Raw genomic sequence first — 11,928 nt, 5'->3', positions numbered from 1 at the left:
ATACCTCATACCTTCCCAATCAGCCCCACCACCCGCAATTGCTGTTCTGATGATCCTCATAGATTAGTTTTGCTGGCTCTTGAACTTCAGAACTTCATAGAAATTAAGTCATGCAGCATGTTCCCTTCTGCATCTGGCTTCTTAACTTTTAGCCCATTTGGTGCATTGAAGAAACTCATTCCCCAAGTTAGACGTCTGTCTGTAAATGCATGCTTCTTTACACATCTTCTGTGATACACAATGAGGCCCTGTAAGACACTCTCATCTCTTGTGGTCTACAGTCTGTGACTTATGTGTAATGAGAAGCACAAGTTTTCATTTTGCACATGACAAGGGGGAAGGTGAGATACCATAGGGAGTTTACTAGACCAATCTGTACAGTTTGAGGAAAGAGCTGCAAGAAGCAAAGGAAAGAGGATGTGGGAGGACGATTTTCTCTGATAAAATATCACCATTATCTGGTTTGTGTTTGTTTTTGCATTTCTAGGGGTGTAGCTGCCTTACTTTTGGTGAGCCCAAGAGGGAGAAACTGGCATTAGCTAGTATTCACCCGGCTTGCTAAGAGGCATTGGAGCATAGAAGAGATAAACTTTGATGTGAGTGCATCAGAGAGACCGAGGAGGAATTTCAGTATCAGCCCAAGGTACAGGGTGCTCTCTCGGAGGGGTGAGTTCTGCATTGCTTTCCTTTACTCACACCATGGGTGCCGCGACGTTGGCCTTGATTTCCTCCCAGTGGGACTAATATCTCATTGACAGCCTGAGGTAGAGATTACTTGGCTACAGGTAGGGCTGTGAAACAGAGCCAGATTTCTTTCAGGCCTATTTTCATAGTCGGAATTTTAGCATACGGCAGCTGAATAGGGTACTTAGCAATAAGAATCTTCAGGAAAATATTTCCAGAAGACAGGGTGATGGCTTTTTTTTTTTTTTGGCAGTTTTATTGAGGAATAATTGGCATACATCACAAGAGAAGTTTAAGGTATACAGCGTGATGGGATGATTTATATATCATCTGAAATGATGACCACAACAGGGTCAGCTAACAGCCGCTTCTCATAGAGATACAATAAAAAGAAGAAAATAAAACAGGAAAACAATTTTCTTCTTGTGATGATAACTCACAGGATATACTCCTTGAACAATTTTCCTATATGCTGTCTAGCAGTGTTAGTTACCATCATCATGTTGTAACTTACACCCCTAGTGCTTATTTATCTTATAACTGAAATTTGTACCTTTGGACCACCTTCTTCTTCCAGTTTCACCTCCCTCCATCCTCCACTTTTGGTAATCATTAAGTCTGATCTCTTTTTCTAGGAGGTTTTTTGTTGTTGTTGTTGTTGTTTTTTTTAAGATTTTACATGTATGTGAGATCATACAGTATTTGTCTTTCTTTGTCTGGCTTATTTCACATAGCTTAATGCCATATTAGGACGATCCATGTTTTTGCAAATGTTAGGGTTTCCTTGTTTTTAATGTTTGAGTAATATTCCAGTGTGTGTGTGTGTGTGTATACACAACACAACTTCTTTACCCACTCATCCATTGATGGACACTTAGGTTGTTTCCATGAGTTGGCCATTGTAAATAATGCTGCTATGAACGGCAGGGCTCAGTTATCTTTTCAAGTTATTGTTTTCATATCCATTGGATATATTCCCAGAAATGGAATTGCTGGATGATTTGGTAGTACCATTTTTAATTTTTGAGGATTCTCCATACTGTTTTCCACTGCAGCTGTACAGGTTCCCATTAGCCTCATCCTCACCAGCATTTATCACCTCCTGTCTTTTTGATAATAGCCATTCTAACAGACATGAGGTGCTACCTCACTGTGGTTTTAATTTGCATTTCCCTGTTGCTTAGTGGTGTTCAGCATCTTTCCAGGTACCTGTTGGCCTTTTATACATCTTCTCTGGCAAAGTGTCTCTTCAGATCCTTCGCCCATTTTTTAATTGGATTGTTTGGGTTTTTTCCTATTGAGTTGTATGAATTCTTTATATATTTTGGATATTAACCCTTTATCAGATGTATAGTTTGCAAATTTTTTTTCCCATGCTGCAGGCTGTCTTTTCACTTGGTTGATGACTTCTTTTGCTGTGCTTTTTAGTGTGATGTTGTTTCTCTTGTTCATTTTTTATTTTGTTGTTTGTGTTTAAGGGTTTTAAATGTCACATCTAAAAACATTATCACCAAGACCCATGTCAAGGTGCTTTGTTCCTATGTTTTCTTCTACGAGTTTCATGATTTCAGGTATTACGTATAAGTCTTCAATCCATCTGAGTAAATTTTGTGGGTGGTGTGGAATGTAGATCCATTTTCATCCCTGTACATGTGAATATCCAGTTATCCCAGCACCATTTATAGAAAAGACTGTCTTTTCTCCATTAAGTACTCTTGGCTCCCTTGTCAAATATCAGTTGACTATACATGCTTGGGTTTATTTCTGGGCTCTTGATTCTGTTTCATGGGCTTCTTTGTCTGTTTTTATGCCAATACCATACTGTTTCGATGACTATAGCTTTATAGTAGAGCTTGAAGTCAGGAAATGGGATGCCTCCTGTTCTGCTCATCTTTCTTGGGATTTCTTTAGCAATTTGGGGTTTTTGGTGGTTCCGTGTAAGTTTTAGGAGTGTTTTTCTCCTTTTGTAAAAAATGCCATTGGAATCTTGACAAGGATTTCATTGAATCTGTAGGTGGGTTTTGGTAGTATTCACATTTTAACAGTATTATTTCTTCAAATCCATGAACATAGTCAATCTTTCCATTTATTTGTGTTTTTTTTTATTTCTTTCATCAGTGTCTTGTAGTTTTCAAAGTAGAGATCTTTCATTTCTTTCAATTTATTCCTACATATTTTATTATTTTTGGTGCTATTGTAAATGAAATAAATTTATTTCTTTTTCAGAAAATTTATTGTTAGCATATAGAAATGCTACTGATTTTTGTATGCTAGTTTTATATCCTACAACTTTACTGAATTCATTGATTAAGTCTAATAGATTTTTAGTTGAGTCTTTCGAATTTTCTATATATAAAATATCATCTGCAAATAGACACAATTTTACTTCTGCCTTTTCAATTCGAATCCCTTTTATTTCCTTTTATTCTTTATAATTTCCCTATTATTATTATTATTATTTTATTTACATATTTGTACCTGTCATTTCTTTTTCTTGCCTGGTTGCTATGGCTAGGACTTTCAGTACTATGTTGAAGAAGAGTGTTGAGAGTGGATAGCCTTGTCCTGTTCCTGATATTAAAAGAAGTTTTTAGCATTTAACCATTGGGCATGATGTTAGCTGTGGTCTTTCATATATGCCTTTATTATGTTGAAATATATTCCTTCTGTCCTAATTTGTTAAGAGATTTTATCATGAATGAATGTTGAATTTTTCAAATGCTTCTTCTGTGTCTCTTGAGATGATTATATAATTCTTTTGTTTCAATCTGTTAATTTGATGTGTCATATTGACTTGCATATTTTGAACCATACTTGCATGCCAGGAATCAATCCCTCTTAATCATGGTGTATGATCCTTTTAATGTGCTGCTAAATTCAATTTGCCAATATTTTATTGATAATTTTTACATCTATATATATCAAGGATATTGACCTGTAGTATGTGTGTATGTATGTATGTATGTATGTATTTTTCTGATAGTGTCCTTTCCTGGTTTGGGTATCAGGATGGTGCTGGCCTCATAAAATGAGTTTGAATGTGTTCCCTCCTCTTCAATATGTTAGAAGAGTTTGAAAAATGTTGTTGTTAATTTTTATTTAAATGTTTGGTAGAATTAACCAGTGAAGCCATTGGGCCCTGGGCTTTTCTCCATTAGGAGAATTTTTATTACTGATTTAATCTCCTTACTAGTAATTGGTCTATTCAGATTTTCTATTTCTTCATTTCTTTCTATTCTATTCCTTTCTTTCTTCAGTCTCAGTTAAGTTGTATATTTCTAAGAATTTGTCCATTTCTTCTAGGTTGTCTAGTTTGTTAGTATACAGTTATTTGTGTCATCTCTTATGACCCTTTGAATTTCTGTGGTATTGATTGTAATGTCTCTTGTTTCATTTAGAATTTTGTTGATTTGAGCCCTTTCATTTTTCCCTCTTGGTTAGTCTAGTTAAGGCTTTGTCAATTTTGTTTATCTTTTCAAAGAACCAATTTACAGTTTGGTTAATCTTTCTATTTTGTTTTCCATTTTCTATTTCATTTATTTCTGCTCTACTCTTTATTATTTCCTTTTTTCTGCTAACTTTAAGCTCATTTGTTCTTCTTTTTCTAGATCCTTAAGTCATAGAGTTATGTTGTTTACTGGGGATCTTTCTTGCCTCTTGATGTAGGTATTTATTGCTATGAACTTCCCTCTTAGTACTGCTTTTGCTGCATCCCACAAGAACTTGTATGCTATGCTTCCATTTTCATTTGTCATGGCTTATTTCTAAATATTCACAATAAGTGCTTGTTGACTTCTTGTCATGCAAGCTGTGATAGTAATAGCCTCACTATGTGCTCACTACCAAGCCTCACTATGTGCCCAAGCATGAACTACATGAAATTGCTGTTCCTGTGGCCAAAGACTTGAATACTGGCAATCTCATTTGGTTCCACTTAATATTATTTCATTCTTACCACAATCCTATAAAGTAGGTTGTATTATCATGAACTCCCTTAAAAGTGACAACAATGGGGTACAGAGAAAGTTAAGTAGCTTCCTTGAGGCTCCAAAACTAGTTAATGTCAGAGCTGGTATTCAAACTCAGGCCCAAGTCTCTATAACCTCCAAGAAAATAATTAAAATAGTGGGTAATAATCCCTTTCGGTTTTTATTTATTTATTTTATTTATTATTATTATTTTTTTTTAGATCCTTAAGTCATAGAATTAAAATGGTAGGTAATAATCCCATTCCTTTTTTCAGCAGCTGAGGGCTGTCTTGAAGTCAGGTGGTATCTTCAGAAAAATCTTTTTCCAAGAAAGTCAAACTCTGGCCCATGGGGGCCCCCTTTCTTTCATCTGCTACACTGGTAGATGACATTTTACTTTGGACCTGGAATTTGTGCAGTGTTGTGGGGGAAAAAAACAAAAACAAAAACAAAACAACCTGGAAAATGGGCTCTTGCGTGTAGAACTCTTGGTCTTTCCATTTGGGACCAGAGCCTTCCCCTTAGAACTGAGGAAAACGGCAAGAGCTGAGCCTTTTCCTCAGTGAACCCTGTGCTTTCTGGCAATGGTGCCTGTGCCATTCTAAGAGGGCATGCTTCTTTCTCTTTCTGTTTGAATTTCAAACCTTCAGGGATAGGGAAAGAGGACCAGCAGAATTACTAGGCGTGAAGTGCCACCATGTGGCCAAATGATCACATGCCAACAGCCTGCTGTATCCTTGTTCTGCTGTAGGGAGGCCATGGTATGTGGCTTTGAATGGCCACAAATCCAGATCAATGGAGGAACACAGCTCAGAAGACTGGACTCAGCTCTCAGTCCTCCCTCTGGGACTGGTTCCCAAGGCATGGATTAATGATGAAAATGTCGTTTGTCTTCCCCAAACAGCAGTTCCCCTCAATGTAATACAGAGCTGTGATTTTCAGGGGGTGGAACTCCAGGAACTGCAAAGTGAAGACAAGTTTACCTTTACAAATCACACACAGAAGCCAGGCAAGCCTGGAGATGAGGAGTCAACCCAAACGATAGCTCTGACACTCCTTTGAAGGTTCCTTTAAGACCAAATTCAGCAGACTTCATTTTTTTTTTTTATTTATATATGAAATTTATTGTCAAATTGGTTTCCATACAACACCCAGTGCTCATCCCAAAAGGTGCCCTCCTCAACACCCATCACCCACCCTCTCCTCCCTCCCACCCCCCATCAACCCTCAGTTTGCTCTCAGTTCTCAACAGTCTCTTATGCTTTGGCTCTCTCCCACTCTAACCTCTTTTTTTTTTTTCCTTCCCCTCCCCCATGGGTTCCTGTTAAGTTTCTCAGGATCCACATAAGAGTGAAACCATATGGTATCTGTCTTTCTCTGTATGGCTTATTTCACTTAGCATCACACTCTCCAGTTCCATCCACGTTGCTACAAAAGGCCATATTTCATTTTTTCTCATTGCCACGTAGTATTCCATAGTGTATATAAACCACAATTTCTTTATCCATTCATCAGTTGATGGACATTTAGGCTCTTTCCACAATTTGGCTATTGTTGAGAGTGCTGCTATGAACATTGGGGTACAAGTGCCCCTATGCATCAGTACTCCTGTGTCCCTTGGATAAATTCCTCAGCAGACTTCAAATGTAACCTGATCTATGCTTCCATTTAATCTGGGGGAAAGCTGCAAATAAATGGGATGATCTGGAGGCCATATGTAAAGGGAGCATGACGATAAAGGATTGTCACATTGTAATAACTTATATATTGATATTTTCCAAGGGCTCATAGTAATTTTTTCTAGCGTTTATTTGTTTTTGAGAGAGAAAGAGCACAAGTGGGGAGAGGCAGGGAGAGGTGGAGACAGAGGATCTGAAGCAGGCTCGGTGCTGACAGCAGAGAGAAAGCCGGACGCAGGGCTCAAACTCATGAACCGCGAGATCACGACCGAAGCCCAAGTTGCATGTTTAACTGACTGAGCTGCACAGGCACCCCTTAACTGCAGTATTTATGGTGTGCTTGCTGTGTGCGGGACACTGTGCGGAGTACTCTATGTGCATTGTCGTATTAGGTGCTCATATACCCCGTGAGGGAGTCACGCGTGCTGTGATACTTTACAACCAGGACACTGAGGCGGAAAGCAGTCAAGCCTCACGTCCAAGGCCAACCATCTGCTGGGTGGGGGAGCTGAGAGTCCGGCTAGACCTCTGACTCAAGAGCACATTTCCATCCTCATGTTGATTCAGTGCTGCCTTCTTCCAAAAGGTTATCTCAGGAGGCTAGACGACCTCTAATCCAGTCTTCAAAATTTTTAGAATTTCTCTTTTATAGCTATTTTCAGGGTGTGTGGCAGAATTTTTGACTCTTCGAAGGGATGGCAAATCATCACCCTTTAATATGCCCGTAGTTAACAATTACTGTCTGGCAGACCCTTTAACCCTCATCACAACACTGCAAGTTACGAGCTAGTATTATCATGCCCAATTCACGTTTGAGAAAAATGAGGCCAAGGGAGCCCAAGTCACTGGCCTGCTTTTCCACCCTGGTCTGCATGGTCTGCAGAGGGCCACGGGGTGAGAGCGGGTCTTGCTCGTTGGAGGAGGAGGTGTGAGGGCCTGATGCCACCGGCCCCCCCCCCCCCCCCGCCCACTCACCCATCACCACCAACCACCCACCCCCGCCCCCGACACTGGCTGCCGGCGAGATCCTTGAAGCTCTGGTCTGTTACCCTCCACTGCCTCTCAGGACCACTGGAGTTTTAGAAAGAGCCAGAAAGAATCTGGAGCTGGGCTTTACGAGTAGGGTCAGTGAGCTCTCTGGATGTAGACAGTACCATTTTGAATCAAGGTCAAGACTATTCTTCTCACCTGGCTTTGGCGCATGCCCTGCTGGCCCTGCACCACCCCCCTCCGCTGTCTATGCTCCGTCCCCCCAAACGTGGAGCATTTTCTTCACCTCATGAGCGTGCTTTCCCTCACACCACACGGGCTCCTTCTCTTCTGGGCCTCTAAATATTGGGGTCTCCAGCGGATCCTTCACCTCACCTCCTTTCAGATCTCCACGGGGTATCTTGGTGACTGCAGCTCCTCGTGGCTTCAGATTCTGTCTCTATGGCACCACTTCCCAGTTTTGCACCCCTAGATTCAGCCGCTCCCCTGAGCTCCACCCAAAGTGTCTGATTCCCCAGCTGGAAGTGCACAGAAGGCTCTAAGTTAATACATCCAAGAGATGACTTTTGGTTACCGCCCCCCAAAACCCCCCTGCTAACCAGCCCCTCTGTCAATCAGCTTAATAAAGGGTATCTGTGGTCACTTGCACCTCAAGAGAGAGCCCCGTGTCTCTATATCCGGTTCGCGGCAAGCCTAAATACCCACCTGTCCTTCTTCAGAGTCTCTCTAACCCAGTCCTCTGTAGCAGCCCACTCCCCCCATCCAGGCAGCCAGTGACGTCTCTTGTCCGGCCCACGGCAGAGTGACCCGGCTGCTGTCCCAAGTTGTCCCTCTGAGCCCTTAAGGCAGATCCCCACCCAACAGCCACAATCCTCTTTTAAAAACGAAATCAGAAGCTGCTACTGTCCCGTTCAGAACCACCCAGTACATTTCTTCCTGCCTCCTCAAGACCCCCTCCCTGATGCCATCCTGCCCCTGGGCCTTTGTGCGGACTCCCTCCTTGGCCTGACCAGTCCTTCCCCTGGTCTCACTTAATCCGTCTCTCATTCAGGGCCCTGTTGAAGCATCACCACCTCTGAGAGGCTTTCTCTGACTAAAACCCCCCCACCTTTTGCTCATCTACTCTCTAGCCCATTCTCTATTCTACTTCCCATCATTTATCATTACCTGACACGTTATTACATTTGAATATATGCATATAATGTATGCTGGCTTATTGCCTGCATACCTCTCCCACCAAATTTCTAAGCTCTGAAGGTAGGGATCTAGCCTTAGTGTTCTACTCTCAGGGTCTGGGAGAGTTCTGAGCATATATGGGTACTCAGTATAACTTGTGAATAAATCGGTGATGTCTTTGAACTCCCTCCAGTGCCATACCCCCTCCAGCACAGATCCTTTGCCCATGACACTTCCTCAGCCTCAATCCCTCTCTACAGCCCCCAACCCTTTATATTCTGATGCCTCCTATCCCCCTAAAGATCTCAACTCACTTCATTTCAATTCATTTATGCAATCTGTCAATCAGTCACTCAGTCAACAAACAGTTGTTGGTGTAGGCACTCTTCTTGACGCAGGGGACAGAGCATGAACAGAATAGACTATGCTACTGCCCTCATGGAGCTCACAATTTAATGGGGGCAAGCATGCGTATGTGAATGTATATGAGTGAGTATGTGTGAGTGTGTATATGTGTGCGTGTGTGTACAATCACGTGTTAGATCATAGTAAACACAGCGCAGCCAGCTGATCCATGGTAGAGATTAAGAGCAGTGATAGTTGAGGGGCACCTGCATGGCCCAGTCAGTTAAACATCCAACTTTGGCTCCGGTTCACGGGTTTGAGTCCCATGTCAGGCTCCACGCTAACAGTGCAGAGCCTGCTTGGGATTCTCTCTCCCTCCCTCCTTCCCTCCCCCTCCCCAACTCCTGCTTTCTCTCTCTCTCAAAATAAATAAATAAGCTTTACACTTAAAAAAAAAAATAGCAGCGATAGTTGAGATAGGGTGGTCACGAAGACCTCTCTGAGGAGGTGACATTTGAGTATTTGAGTAGGACAAGTGAAGCCATATGGGATCTAGAAAGCCCTCCCCAAGCCACTCAGACGCCCCAACCAGCTCACACGCCCCCCTGCTTACAAGTTCCCTGTGACACCACGGGCCTCCCTCCCGGCCCTTACCACAGTTCTGATCCATGGTACTGCTGTAATCCTTTGATTAAGGTCTATCTCTCCCACCAGACTGAAAGCGCCGTGAGAGACTATTTATGTTCTGTCCCCAGACATAGGGTGGGACGTAGTACATGCTCAACATTCTTTGCCAGATGACAAACAAATGGATAAATGAACAGAGGAATTCCCCCCGAGAGAACGACTGGCAGGCTTTGACATCCTCCATGGCCTGGGGGGTCAACCAAAATGGCTTCATACATTGATTTACACCCCGTGTCTGCCCAAACCCTCCCCTCACTACCACCACGCTCCTCCTGCCCCTTTCAAGGAGAGCTGCCCTGACCCAGGGTGCTGATGAGGAACAGGGGGGTCTAGGGCACCCTGTGTTTGATTGGGGGGGCGGGGTGCCTACCACAGCTGGAAACAGATACCACCTGAGAACGCATGTGAACCGCACAGGGACCGTGGGCAAGATCTACCACGGAAGTCAGATCTGGGGCCTGAGATCCTCTCTTCCTGAAGCTATGGGGAGTTTGGATCGGTTTAATCCCACAGCCTTTCAGGGGCCATTCTCCAGGCTCACCGCCACTCCCCCCCCCCCACCCCCATAACTGTATTGCATCATCTGAGGCTTCTGCTCTCTACGCTTCGGCTCAAGAACAAGACAACACTCAATTCTTTACCCCCATCTGATCAATTCTACTTGACATCTATCAAAGTAGCCTTCCGTGGATGCTCAGTAAAAACCTTGCCCTTCAGTCAAGGGCATCCCCTTGCTGGCCACTACCATGTCTGTGACTTTCCTAATACCTGTCCTTTTGCATGAAATGACAGCCTTTAGCAATCTTCTGCCAGAGACTAATGCTGTCTTTCAAGAGAACCTCTCCTGTGAAGTTCTCCCTGACGTCTTGAGCTAAATGGGCTTCTGCTTTTGCACAGCTATTCTTATGGGGGGGGCAGAGGTGCTCCATGAAGCAGTAAGTGCTCAGCACCATTTTATCCGTGTTTGTCCTAACTTCCCCCGTTGAGTTGCCGATTACCAAAGGAGAGAAAGTGTGTCTTATACTATTTTGCTCGATATACAGCTTAATAAGGACTTGATAGATTCATCTAGCCTTGAAGGACTAGAATACGCTGTGGTTCCATGTGTGGTGGACTGAATGATGGCCTCCCCATGATGGCTGCATCCTAACCCCCAGAAACTGTGAATGTTACCTTATGTGGCAAAAGGGACTGTGTAGATTTGATTCAGTTAAGGTTTTTGAGACCGGGAGATGATCCTGGGTCATCCAGGTGGGACTGATGTAATCACAAAGGTCCTTAAGAGGGACAAGCAAGAGATCAGAGTGAGTAGCTGAAGATGTGAAGACAGAAGCAGAAGGTGCAGGTGATGTCAAGCAGGGCCCACAAGCCAGGGCCTGTGGGCATCCTCTGGAACCCGGAAAGGCAAGGGGACGGATGATCCCCTCAAAGCCTCCAGAAGGAATCAACTCTGCTCACACCTTGATTTATCCCAGTCGGCCTGATTATAGTTCTCCAGACTCTAAGAGAATAAAGCCCCTGCATTTGTGGTCATTGTTATAACAGCAGGAGGAAATGAATTCACCGTGAAAGGGCCATCCGTGATGACACGAATGTGCCTCCTGTTAGAACCACCTGGAAGCCATGTTCTCTGTGGCAGAGCTACCCTTCAGAGTTGGGTATACACCATTCAAACTAAACTCCCATGTATCTTCCTGCATGAAGAAGACATTTTGTGGTGGGAGCTAGAAAACAAAGCCTGAAGTATAAGTCCATTGCCAGGAGCTCACATCCTCTTTTTTGGACAGAGGTCTAGAGATAGGTAGATTTCCATCAATCAAAACTGAGACAATCCTGGAAAAGCTGTAGCCACTACCACTGTTTCTCAAGGAGCAGCTGATTGAATAACTGCTCAATTCGTGGGGGAAGAGAGTCACATCAGCTGATTTTACTGAATTGACTTTTATTGCCATGAATCTTATTTCTCTTAAGACCTCAGCAGACACTATCTCAGGATTCCCTAGACAAAGCCCAGATCCTGCAGTTTATCGCCAATTTCAAATACCTAAAATCATCCCAAAGACACGCCAGCCTTCTGTTTCTGAATCATGGCATTTTTCAGGCAGTCTGTGTATAGTCTCATTAAAGACAAAAACATACAAAATGGGAAGCAAGAGAGGAAAGCGTGGCTTCGTGTCCCATAAGCAATAAATGCTAAAAGAAAAAAAAAAAAAATCAAGACTCCAAACATCCTTTCTGTCCTGTTTATTTTTGTTCTTATCTGTAAAAGCAAAATGTACACAAAGTCTTCACCACATAATGTCAGGGTCGAATCTATGACAAACTGTAGTTTGATAAGAGGCAGGGTAAAGAGACCTTCATTCTGAACTTATCCTTAGCGGTGAACTTTTATTTGTGGG

The 11,928-nt window shown here is 42.9% G+C and overlaps 1 long non-coding RNA gene across 2 annotated transcripts in view; it reads left to right on the top strand.

Moving 5' to 3' along the window:
- Nucleotides 1–491: 491 nt before the first annotated feature.
- The window catches only part of LOC121012922 (uncharacterized), a 49,581-nt gene continuing 38,144 nt past the window's right edge, over nucleotides 492–11,928 (top strand). For both annotated transcript variants that reach the window (XR_005782405.1, XR_005782404.1), the window contains exon 1: nucleotides 492–666. This is a non-coding gene — a long non-coding RNA (uncharacterized LOC121012922). The remainder of the gene's footprint in view (nucleotides 667–11,928) is intronic.

The sequence above is a fragment of the Herpailurus yagouaroundi genome, unplaced genomic scaffold, assembly GCF_014898765.1.
Source record: "Herpailurus yagouaroundi ecotype Mexico unplaced genomic scaffold, PumYag 197, whole genome shotgun sequence".
In the NCBI taxonomy this organism is placed as follows: Eukaryota; Metazoa; Chordata; class Mammalia; order Carnivora; family Felidae; genus Herpailurus; species Herpailurus yagouaroundi.
Note: the sequence above shows the minus strand (reverse complement) of the source record. Positions and strands in the feature narration are given on the sequence as shown.